This window comes from Artibeus jamaicensis, unplaced genomic scaffold (genome assembly GCF_021234435.1).
Source record: "Artibeus jamaicensis isolate MK-2021 breed Jamaican fruit bat unplaced genomic scaffold, CSHL_Jam_final scaffold_612, whole genome shotgun sequence".
Classification (NCBI taxonomy): domain Eukaryota; kingdom Metazoa; phylum Chordata; class Mammalia; order Chiroptera; family Phyllostomidae; genus Artibeus; species Artibeus jamaicensis.
In genome coordinates, this window is record NW_026522049.1 from 31,254 (window position 1) to 44,253 (window position 13,000).

Consider the following 13,000-nt stretch of genomic DNA (forward strand, 5'->3'; position numbering starts at 1 on the left):
CGCAGCCAGGCTGGAACCGTTTTCCCTGGTCAACAAAGACAAATGTGCTCTCTCACCTATAACCTTCTTCATCTTCTGCTGACAAATTCGACTCTTTCCCGCGGGTGGAGCTTTCAGTTTGTATAACAAGGAGCAATACCTGTTGCTAGTAACCTGCTGGCTTTCCAAAATGAGCTCCTACTGCAGGACTCCCTCCCAAATTCACCACAAGGTCACCATCACCTCCTTTGGATAAAGACTGCCCTTAGGAGGGACAAGTGGTGATTCCTTTCTTTCCCCTCAATCTCTCCCATTCCACATTATTCTCAAATAGCAAAGATTCATCCTCCCTCAACACACACAATCTTCATGGAAATGAAACATTTTCCTGAGACATGGTCTCAGTGAAGAACCACTTGTGGAAATCCACTCATGAAGGGTCCCCCACCATCCCACTGAACTCCTGTACATCCCAAATGGCAAAGTGATTAACATAACCAAATTGGTTCAAATGATTTTTGAAGCCTAATTATGATATAGTGAACATGTTGCCTGTCTCCCACCTGCCATGACATGATCTGTCCTCAGTGAGTGTCTGCCATTGAGGGCTCTCCACTGCACCTGCCCTGCCTGCGGGAGAAATCTCCAGCATGAAACTTTGCAATCCACTTCGGACACGTTCTGTCAGTCACAGCATCTTCTCCACACACACCAGAGATCTTTGCTTGCCTTACCCTTGCACTTGTATCTTCCTTGAAATGACAATGCCAAAAAAGACCAAGAATGTTGCTTATCTGCATGCATCTTCACTGTGAAAATGGCCAACCATACACTCACCACTTGTGGTGACATTTTTTTATCACATACCAATAGGACACGCATCATGATACAGTCCAACAGGATGGTTTCAAATGAAGTTAAAGACAAGTCATGGCATCCACCACAACCCCAACCTTTAATCCTAACCCCAAATTATGTCATGCACCAGAGAGCAGACTGGGAGTCCAAAGCCTGTCCCTGACTCCAGATGCCTGACTCTGGACATCATACCACTGAGAACAGCGTGTCCTCCTATTTAAACCTGTAAACCCCTTGAAATGTAATCATCTCAAGTCTAAAACCATAAAGTAGGTTTCTGTAAAAAAAAAAAAAGCTATATTAGATCAAATGATGCAATGATGATGCACGTTAGACATGAGATACATGAGGCTGCTGCTGGCATAACAAGGCATACGCTTTGAAAGAAAAATTGGTGAAAGTAAATGAGTAAACGTGATGTCCTCCTGATTAAAAAAGTCTGGGTAGCAGAAGAAGCTATTTGCAGAGTAACACCACCCACAGAATTGAAGTGAATGGTTTCACATTATACTTCCGATCAGACTCTTTCTTCCACAACAAAGAACTATATGACTCATCAATGAAGAAACACCAATATTATTTTAAACATTATATTTACTTATTTTTAGAGAGGGGAGGGAGGGAGAAAGAGAGGGAAGGAAACATCAATGTGTGGTTGCCTCTCACACACCCCCTACTGGAGGCCTGCATGCAACCCAGGCATGTGCCCTGACTGGGAATCAAACTGGTGACCCTCTGATTCACAGGCCGACACTCAGTCCACTGAGCCACACCAGACAGACAGACATCAATATTTTTAAAGAGCTTGAATACTCCCTTCTAAAGAGAAGACATTCATATGAGTAGTAAAAAAGAAAAAACATTCAATGGCTAAGTCACGGTGCAATACCCCTTCCACAACTACAAAGGCAATAATGCGAAAGCAAAACTGATAAAAGTTTATACTCACAAACAAAAATTAGAATGACCATTTCCTTTGTAAATGTAAAATATTGCAGATGTTTTATAAACTGATTTGGCATTTCCTCAAAACAAATACCCTACTGTGTTCAATAACTCTACTTTGAAATATATACCTGAGAAATTGAAGACAGCTATTCTAAGAAACACAATTATTCATGTTTGTTATAACAATACAGGATTATTCATAACAGCACTGTTAACAACAACTGAAAGGTAGAAAGCATTCAAATGTCCATCCACTGGTACACAAAATTTGGTTATTCTGTCACTGAAAAGGTATTGGACCCAAGGTGGGTTTGCCCTGGCAAGGACTCATGTGTGTATTCTTGACTTCCTGCAGTGAAAATTTCACAACACACAGCTGGGGAATTTTGAGAGTTTCTATATTAAATCTAATGACAGTGAAACAAAGAAAGGGCTTCACAGAGAAGAGGCCCTTCTCTGTGAAGAGGCCCACAGCAATAAGAGTGAGCACAGGCGGAACTGCTTCTTGGGAAACAGAAAAGTTAGACACAAAGAAGGTGCCTGGAGACAGGATCAGGGAGTCAGCCCTGGACAAGCTGCCACTGCCCATGGCTCCCCTGGCTGCCAGTCTTAGGGACCTCTGGAGATAAGGAGGGAAAAAGGGAAGATACACAGCAAAGAAGAGAAGGGAAGGCGCATCTGTGCTCAACGAACAGTGCATACTGGGTCCTTTATCTTTAGGGTTTTACCTGTTTTCTAATGTTGAGGACTTTAGAGGAGGTCTTAGAAGAGTCCTTTGCACAGAATACTCAGCTTTCCAGGGGTGCCCTTTGATGTGCTGATGTAACAAAGTGAGCACACAGAGTGATCAGCATCCTTCTCTGATGAATTTCTCCTTAAGAAAAGTCACCAGAGAAGGGCTGGGACTGAGGTGGGTCTTCGCCTGCGTGGTCTGGAATGTCTGAACCATTTGCTCTCCAATGCCCTTGGTCAGGGAAGGTAAGATCCTCGGATTTATTACCCAGCTATGAATTGCTAGGCCTTATTTAGCTATCAAGCTCAGTTTTCCCATTCCACTACCAAGGAATTATCCTACATTTTTAATTAACCTGTCTCAACTCCATACATACACTTGGGGACTCATATTGGCACTGATTTCACACAAAGATCATCTCTTGACACACACCAGACACCAGAACCAAACTCAGGATCCTGGACACAGACCTTTGACTCCAAAAGCTAGACCCCGGAGTGGACCCAAACCAAAACCTGGACTCCAGGCCCAAAGCCTCAAACCCAAAGCCATGTGCCCTAATCTGAGCCAGACCATGAAGTCCAAAGGTCAAAGACCAGATGGCAGGGATTGACATCGGACCCTTGTAATGCCAGATTCCATACACCAAAGCCTAAATGTTTATCTGCACGTGAACCTCGCATGTGAACCCAGGGTAGACACACAACTGAATACATTTTGACTCTGAAGCACAGACCCTGGACACAAGACACAGATCTCTAACCAGAATGCTGATCTGTAACCAGGATGCTATGGCCAGAATTTGGAGTTGAAGCCAGACACCGGGGCCCCCTTGCCAGAGGCCACAGGCAGGAGCTGAACTGGATCCTCCCATTCTAAACAACCCTGTGATCCAATAAGATAAAACTTACGTCTCTCTAAATGCAAACTTCAAAATCTTGCCAAACCCAGCAACAATGACTGGGCCAAACACAGAGTGAATAAAAAGGATGCTGACCTTGGAGGGCAGACGTCCATGATCTCTCAGCTGCAACAGGTTCAGGAGTTAGCACTGTCTCACCATTTGGTCCACAGTACCAGCTTTTCAAAACTGTGAGGGATTAAAAAGGGATTATTTTCCACAAATCTTGTTGGCTCCAACACCTGTGGGATAATAATCAAAATAACATAATCAGAACAATACAAGATATTCAACATTTAATATGTGCACAAGTACAAATGAATACGAGACAATTAGGTGATATCAGGTACATAGGACCTTTGGGAGTATGGGGAAACAGGGTCTTAGAGAAGTAAGACCGGTGATAGGAAATTTATGAAAAATGCAGCATTCATGGAAAGTTACTTTTTGTTAGGCAATCCCACAAACTGCAGCACAAAAGCTAAATTAATAAACTTTTCATAATTTCATCAATGTAATCATTCAGTTGAAAATAGGTTAGTTCATTTAAACTGTTAAACCTTGTGGCAACAGCAGCAGACACGGCCTGAGAGAGCGACCAGCTGCCAGGAGGGCCTTGCATCACCCACAGGGGGACAAAGGACTGAGTGTCCCTGTCCAGTTCATTGCAGACCATCTGCCTTGGCCTGCAGCTGGTGGTGGGCAGCAGGACCTGTGAGCCCAAGGCAGGTGACCATGAAGCCACAGTGAGGAGGTGAGCCATAGCCACATAGGTGAGACAATGACCCAGTCAAGACCTCAATGCCACCGGGACATCAGGCGGCTGGGATATGGGAGCTTATCCCAGTGCAGTTGGGACATCAATGCAGGAAGACAAAGGCACAGCCAGGACATTGACACCACCAAGACACATACACAGAAAGGACAGTGGCACAGCTCACATACTGACTCAGTTGAGACATCGATGCAGACGATACAGAGGTATAGCTGGGACACCAAGAAAACTGGGACATCGACAAAGATAAGAAAGTAGCACAGCCAAGAAATCTACGCAGGTGGGACAGCGGCACAGCGGGGACATCAAGGCAGATGGGATGTTGAAATACAGGCAACACAGCAACAGGACCTCGACATTAACACACACAGGACAGTGATGTGGAAGGGACACAAACACAGACAACATGGCAGCACAGCCAGGACATCAAGGCAGAGCGGACCTAGATACACAATCACGATTTCGACAAGGCTGGGACATTAGCATGGCACGGACGTGAACACGAAAGGGACATTGATGCTGACAGGATGTTGACGCACACGGGATATTGGACCACAAAGATGTAGACACAGTTGAAACATGAACACAGGTCTAGCCCATGAGAGGCACCTAGTTTCCTGATGCAAAGACACCGCTGTTGTACATAGGGGAGAGAAGGAAAAATGAACTACAAAGTCTGTTTACGTGAAAGTAATAACATCCATGACTAACATTCGTTCAACATTCATACATCATTCACTACAGCTGACCACCTTTCTTGCCAACCTGCACTAAGGTGTCATTCCAGGATAACAGCAGATGCACACATAACACTTTGGATATTATCATATTGTGCCATCTGTTAGTTTTTAACAAACTTCAAAAAACTGAAATTATAAAAAATACATGAGTTGTCCTCATTGCTACTAAGGTCAGAAACAGAAGGTAACTAGAAAGTCCTTTTATTTGAATTTAATGAAAGCCACTTGTCAAATAACATTCCAAGAACCCTTAGTAGATAATTCACTATAATCAATGACTTTTCCTGCTGGTCTGTGTCAGGATGGGCAGGGTAGGATGAAATGGCGGCTGGACTACAATAAAAATGGCGGCCAGACTACAATCTGGAAAAGACAGCTGATGTCAAACCAGAGAGACAGAAGTGTGGGCTTTGCCAAAACAGATATCCATGTAGCAACCTGAGTCCGAGGAAAAAACCACCAATGATGTATTGCCGCTTTGTTCAGAGGGGACCAATCCTCAGCTCCCACAGGAAGCCAATGAAAATAAAACCCTACCATTTTCCCTATTTGCGCAGTGACTTCCCCAACCCCACTCTGTGGACTGGGGAACCTCACCTGGGAGCGCAAACCCCAATAAAGCTCTTTACTGCCTGACTTTGTGGCGACTGGCATTTCTTTCTCAGAGGAGCCTAAGGAAAACCTTTCAGACTGCACAGAGCAGTTATTCCCAAGTGACACATGACATGGCAGCAGAGGGCCACACTTGGGACACTTTTCAAAGGGACCATCCTGTAGTAAGGCAACTTTTAACAAATTTCAAAGGATTGAATTTATATACAGTTTGTTTCTTTCTGTCACTGATGTTAATATAGAAATCAGGGAGAAAAGGTTAACTGGTTAGTCCTAATATATAAAAGTTGCCAAATACACGTCTAAATAACATTACAATCAACATTGATTGGTACTCTACTACAGTCAACCACTTTTCCCGCTCACCTGCCACTAACATGTTATTCCCAAAAGGCCCACGAGATGGCACCAGAGATGCACACTTGGAACACTACTATTTGGCCAAAATGTTCATTCGATTTTTAGGTAAAGACACAACGAAAGAAACATTTTTCGTTTTCACCAATAATTTCATTGAACAATGTATTCACCGTTTTTTCCCACTTATTTCTGCAATCTGTGAGGCATCTCCATTATTCCATCTTCCCAAAAGTTTTTATTTTTTGGCCAAGCCAATAAAAAGCCAGTTTCAACAACAATCCCAGCATCGAAATCATATACAGTATGTTTCTGTAGCTGCTCTCATTGTAGTGAAACTAGAATTCACTACAACTGAGTGACTGGAAAGTCCTTATATTTGGTAGTTATGTAATACACTTCTAAATAACCACAAAATAAAATAATTTGAATTACAAAATAAACTGAATGAGGATAAACATACTACATACCAAAACCTATGAAAAACAATTCTGCCCTTACATGCACAGTATCAAAAATAAAAGCTGAAAATATGCAAGTTTTGTGCCCATAATTATAACCTAAAATAGTAAATGAAATCCAGAGAAACTAGGCAGAAACGTTCACATCAGCATATCTGCAAGTGTATATACATAAATTGATGGTCGTTCTTTTTAACTCTTGGGGTAGAATTTTTATTAAAATTTTTCTCATTGTTTAAGTTAAGCAGCAACAAAGTAAATTAAAAATGCTTTTCAAGCACACTTTAAAAATTTTTTAAATAACTACATTTAGCTATAAAGCAGGTTTAAAAATGTCTCACAAACTATGCTTATTGCTCTCTTTGCCATTAATCTGAAAATCAGTCACAAGGTAACTAGAAAGTCCCTACATTTAGATGTTTTAAAATACACTTCTAAACACCTTCCCAAAATAAATCACAGAGTGGAAAATAATTTACATAGAAAAATAATAAAAATACTGCACACTAGACCAAGACCCTTCTGGTTTCAAAAACTATAAAAGCTTCAAACGGTTTCTCAACCAAAGGTAATTTCTGCCCCCCAAGGGGACTTCAGGAAATGTACTGAGCCATTTTAGATTGTCCTGAGGGGAAAGGAAGTGAGGGTGTTGATGGTGAATAGAAGTACTGGATGCTAATAAGCACCTACAAAGCAGAGGACAATCCCCCAGGAGAATGAATCCTCTGGCCCAAAACGTCCACCGTGCTGAGAATGAGAAACCCTACTCTGTATCATGAAGACTCCATTGGAATACCAGCAGCATGTCCCTTTGCATCCTAGATTTCAAAGGTTGCCTTTCTGGAAACAGGAAGCACAGAAGGTAAAACTTAAAGAATAAAAAATACCAGCCATCTTGCAAATGTTGGGGAGAAGTGTCCTGGGCAATAGGTCAGGAGGCAAAGGAAGATCTGTCCACCATAACACACTGTGATTACACAGAGTAGTCATCTGAGGATCCCTGCTTCTTTCCATTGCGCATACATCACTTTAATAACTGATTCATGATGTTACTTAGAACAAAGAATCTTATTCTGTTAAGATTCCAGATTTCACCAGCTCAAGTTCTCCTCTTTGAAAATGTGGACATTGGTTACATTCCGTGTTCCTCAGATAACCTACCCGGGGCACATTGCCTGTCACAAAATACTTCTGATTTCTGGACACCATGCTTCCAGACCCTAAACTGATTTAAAATGCTAAGAAGGATGTTACTATTTTTTTAGTGATTAATATATTCATGACTAACAAAGCAATTTTTCTAGCTCCTCACATTACCTCACTTCTTGTTTTCTTTCAAGCTTTAACTATTTCTAGGTCACCTACACCTACAACCATGTAATGATCATTATTGCATGATAGCATGTTTACCCTCGTAACTCATGAGAATCAACAGAAAAGTACTACAAATAGAATTCAGTGCAGTGACGGGAAAATAACATGCAGAAATAAATATGTAGAAATGGTAAGTTAAATATATAATTTTTTTAAAGACTCAGTAACAACAAAACAGGTAAAAAATGGGGAATAAACATAACAATGTACAGGATCTGTATGAATGAAATTGGAAATTGCTATGCAATAACAGAAACTTTAACAAATGAAAAATATCATCTTCGAGGATTTCCGCCAAGATGGAGGCACAGGTGGAAACACCTTGCTTCCTCGCACAACCAAATCTAAAAACAAGAAAGTTTTAACAACAATAAACACAACCAAACCACAGAAAATCGAACAATACAGAGTCCGAAAACAACAAACCGCTCAGCTAAACTGGTAAGAGGGGTGAAGCCAGCAGCGGAGCGGGTTGGGCAAAAAAGATCCCCCGACCCGGGCAGCACACAGGCAGCCGAGGGCGCAGATCCCAGGTGCGGGCTAGCTATGGGTGGACACAGGGAAGGCGCGGTGCGGCTGGCTGTCTGAGGTCACGCATTTGCGCACAGATAAACCAATGAAGAGACAAGCATTGAGACAGACCACGCAAGCTCCAGCACAGGGTGGTGGGCTAACACATTTGCACTCGGATAAACAGGCGGGGGCAAGCGGAGAGGACCACTATTGCTCCCTCTCTGACCCCACCCCAACATACAGCATCACAAACCAGCGACCTGGGTGGCCCCGCCCTGGTGAACACCTAAAACGTCTCTCCTCATACGTAACAGGCACAAACAGATCAAAACATGGCTCAAGAACAACTCAGAGCCCCAGAACCAATAAATCTAAGCGACAGAGAAATAGCCAAACTTTCAGATGCACAGTTCAAAACACTGGTGATCAGGATGCTCACAGAACTGGTTGATTTTACTCACAAATTAGAGAAACATATGAAGGCTAAACTAATTGAAATGAATGGAATTGCACAGGAAACCAGTAGTGATGAAAAGGAAACGGGGACTCAAATCAAGGGAGCAGAACAGAAGGAAGGAAAAAATGACCAAACAGAAAAATATGAAGAAAAAAGAATTCAAAAAAATGAGGAGAGGCTTAGGAACCTCCAGGACATCTTTAAACACTTCAACATCCGAATTATAGGGGTACCAGAAGGGGGAAAGAAACAGCCACCAGTGGAAAACTTATTTGAACAAATAATAAAGAACTTCCCCAATCTGGCAAAGAAAATAGACTTCCAGGAAATGCAGGAAGCTCAGAGTCCCAAAGAAGTTGTACCCAAAAAGAAACACACCAAGGCACATTATAATTACATTAGCCAAGATTAAATGAAGGAGAGAATCCTAGAAGCAGCAAGAGATAAGGGGACAGTCACCTACAAAGGAGTCCCCATCAGACTGTCAGCTGATTTCTCAAAAGAGACCTTACAGGCAAGAAGGGGCTGGAAAGAAGAATTCCAAGTCATGAAAACCAAAGACAGACAACCAAGATTGCTCTATCCAGCAAAGCTTTCATTTAGAATGGAAGGGCAGATAAAGTGCTTCTCAGATAAGATCAAATTGAAGGAGTTCATCATCACCAAGCCCTTATTATATGAAATGTTAAAGGGACTTACCTAAGAAAAAGAAGATAAAATAGACGAACAGTGAAAGGACAGCAAACTTACAGTTATTAACAACCACACCTAAAACAAAAGCAAACTAAGAGGACAGCTAGATCAGGAGCGAACCATAGAAATGAAGATCACGTGGAGGGTTAGCAACAGGGGAGTGGGAGAAGGAGAAGCGGGGAGAAGGTACAGAATATAAGTAGCATAGATAGTAGATAGAAAATAGACAGGGGGGAGGGTAAGAATAGTAGGGGAAATATAGAATCTAAAGAACTTGAGGCACGTGTTCATGAACTAAAGGGGGCAATGGTGGGGGAGGGGTATGGAGGGTAGAGGGGAATGAATGGGGTGAAATAGAACAAATGTAATGGCGTAATCAATAAAATAAAAATATATATATTAAAAAAATATCATCTTCTTCTGGGGTTAAAAAATGGCTATCTTTGTATATCTATTTACCAAAGTTATCTATAACTGAAATATAATCTAGATAAATAAAAAAAGTGGTCTCACAGGAATTAGCTAAATTGGACCTGAGACATGTACCCCAGAAACAGTCTGGCCCCCCTTTCCTGCCCCCCCCAGGGTGGCTGTATCTGCCCCTCCCCCCCAAACACAGCTCACCTCCTGCCCCTGGACTGCATTACTTGCATCACAGTTAGGCTGTGAGCATCACCTGGTGACCATGGAGACCAGCAGCCGGCAGCATCTAACCTCTAGTATGTGTAGTTGTTCATCTCTCCACCAGAACGGCCCGCCCCTCACACCTGCCAGCCTAAATTTCCCTCCCACTAGCCCCACCCAATCTGTGGCCCCCTCTCACCTCCAGCCCAGTCCTGCCTCTGACCTTAGACCCCGCCCCTCATCTGTAGGTTTGATTTTTAGTGGTCCATTTAAACAAAACCAGCCAGAAATCAGGTACACTGGTGGACATGCAGTGTAATGAAGCAATACATTGATAATGAATACTTTATAAAATTGAACAATACTCTGAAAAAGTTCAGATAATAAAAGGACAAGACACAAACTGGGAGAAAATATGAATGACCTAAAACATGGGGTGAAAAAACATAGAAAGTAAAAGAATGAAAAAAGACACACAGGATGGTGCAAAAGCAGCTTTACAGTTGTTCACATGGACAATGTCATAATTATTAAACAATAACACAACAATAAACTTTGTTTCTTGTCCTCACAACTCTAAACCTACTTTTGCCCCACCCTCTACTATGCAAACATAAACCACAGGAAAATTACATACTAACATGCAATGGACTTCAAGGTAACAAGCATGACTAGAGATGAAGGGCACTTCATATCAATAAGTTTAGCTGACCAGGAAGATCCAAATTCATAAACAATGTCATAAACTTAAATTATATAGAACAGAGACACAAACAAAAATGTATACTCATAATAGATTTACCAAACCTCATGAGAATACAGCATTCCACTTTCAGAAACAAGAGACCACCCCCGAAAATTCAGTAAGGATGTAAGAAACACCATGAGCAGCAAATTGGATTCAGCATCCACTGATAACTGACTATGCACATCTTTCCTGCTGACCTGCCCTAAGGTGTTATTCCCAAAATGACCACGAAGTAACAGCAGAGATGCTCGCTTGGAACTTTTTTTACATTGACCATATTGTGATGAAGTTTCAAACAATATTCAAAGGATTGAAATTACATGAAGTTTCTGGCTCTCACTGTAGATAACTTAGAAATCAGTTGTAAAGGTCACCAGAAAATTCTTACATTTGGAAGTTATTAAATACACTTCTAAATATCCCTCCAAATGATTCACAATTGGAGTTAAAAAATCATTTCAACTAAATAATATTTAAAATAATACACTAAAAACCTATGGGAAAACACAGTGATAAATCTGCACATTAGGGGGAAACAGTTCAAAATTCATATGTTTCACCTCCATATTACAAGCCCAGAAAAATAAATTAAATCCAGAGAGAGTAGAAGAATGGAAATAGGCAAGGAGAGGTGTCTGGAAGGGTATGTATGTAAAACAATAGCAGCTACTACCTGTTTGGGTGGGATGTTGAATTCATTTTTATTTTTCTGTATAATTTAAGTAAGCTGCCACAAAAAAGGCAGTCTCAGTTTGGGTTAAAAAAAAACAGTACAAGAGGAAAACTTGGCATAATTTAAGAGCAATAATAACCTAGACTGTTGTGGAAACAACACCAGAGGCCTTTCCTCTGCTTCCCCAGCTGATCTCCTCACTCAGAGGGGCCCCTTTTCCAAAGTGGCTTCTTTGTGTGCAAATGCGGCTGAGCAGAGAGGAAATGACAGGACCAGACCTGAATGAGCAGAGCCCTGCTGGGCAGCACAGCCTGAGGGGGAACTTGCCCTGGGGCTGCCTCACTCCAGGGCCCCCTCACAGCCAAGACACTTCACAACTAAGCAGCAGCAGCACTGGGCTGACCCACACAGGTGCTGCTTCATGATTCACCTGGAACAACACTGAGCTTCTAACAGCCATGAAGCACTCACACCCATTAGTACCAAAACGGAGCTACTTACACTAAACAGAGTTTCCTTCTTCCCCACACCCCAACTCTGGAACTCCTGCTGGCATTGACTTGGAGCCAATGACCATCACAGACACCAGATGTCACAGACAGACTCAGGACCAGACACAGGCCCTAGACTCCAGAACCTCGGCCCCAGAACAGACCCAGAACCAAAAACTGAACCCCAGACCCCATCCCCAATCCCAAGACTGTCCCCACGACCCAAACCAGACAATCAACCCTGAATGCCAGACACTCGACACCAGAGACTGACAGAGAACCCTGGACACCAGATTCCACATATCAGAGATAAGAGCCAGAGCTGCACATGAACCCCACACACCCACCCAGGACTCGAAGCTGCACCAAAGAGACTCCAGATCCCAGACACACAGATACAGATTCAACCCCAGGCCATGAACACAGGAGACAGAACCCATATCTGGAACCAGGACCCCAGAGCCAGACTCCAGAGCTGAAGCTGGACAATGGAGCCCACTTGCCAGATGCAGGAGCAGAACCAAGTCCTCACAATGTAAACAGAGCCAGGCGCCAATAAAGCACCGATTCTTGACTCTCTAAGTCCGAGCAGCTGGCCTCAGAAATAGTTTTTCATGCCAATGCAAATGTACAAGAAAAGAAAATAACTCCCAGCACTAAATGATACCAAGTCCTGCTGAAATACACCAAAAAGGCTGACAGAGCAAAAAATAATAATAATGCTTACTGTTGCCAGAAGTCCATGATCTCTCAGAGGCTGCACTTTCCAGAAATTAGTGTCCCGACCATGAATGTCACATGGCCAGTTCACCAATACTGTGGGAAATTAAAAAATTACTTTTGTCATCCTTCTAAGTTCTAACAGCTGGGATAACAAATTAACATAATCTGATTAATGGGAGATATTCAATATCTAATATATAGCCAAGGGGAATTCATGTTCAAATGAATTACCAGGACTTCTGGCCAAGATGAAGGCATAGGCAGACACACTGTGCCTCCTCAAACAATGAGAAGGACAACAACAATTTAAAAACAAAAAACAACCGGAACTTCCAGAAAA

The 13,000-nt window shown here is 42.3% G+C and overlaps 1 long non-coding RNA gene across 1 annotated transcript in view; it reads right to left on the minus strand.

The window, feature by feature from the left end:
* The window catches only part of LOC119057249 (uncharacterized), a 47,723-nt gene that overhangs the window by 5,056 nt on the left and 29,667 nt on the right, over nucleotides 1-13,000 (minus strand). Inside the window, exon 2 of the long non-coding RNA XR_005084043.2 lies at nucleotides 3,516-3,661. This is a non-coding gene — a long non-coding RNA (uncharacterized LOC119057249). The remainder of the gene's footprint in view (nucleotides 1-3,515; nucleotides 3,662-13,000) is intronic.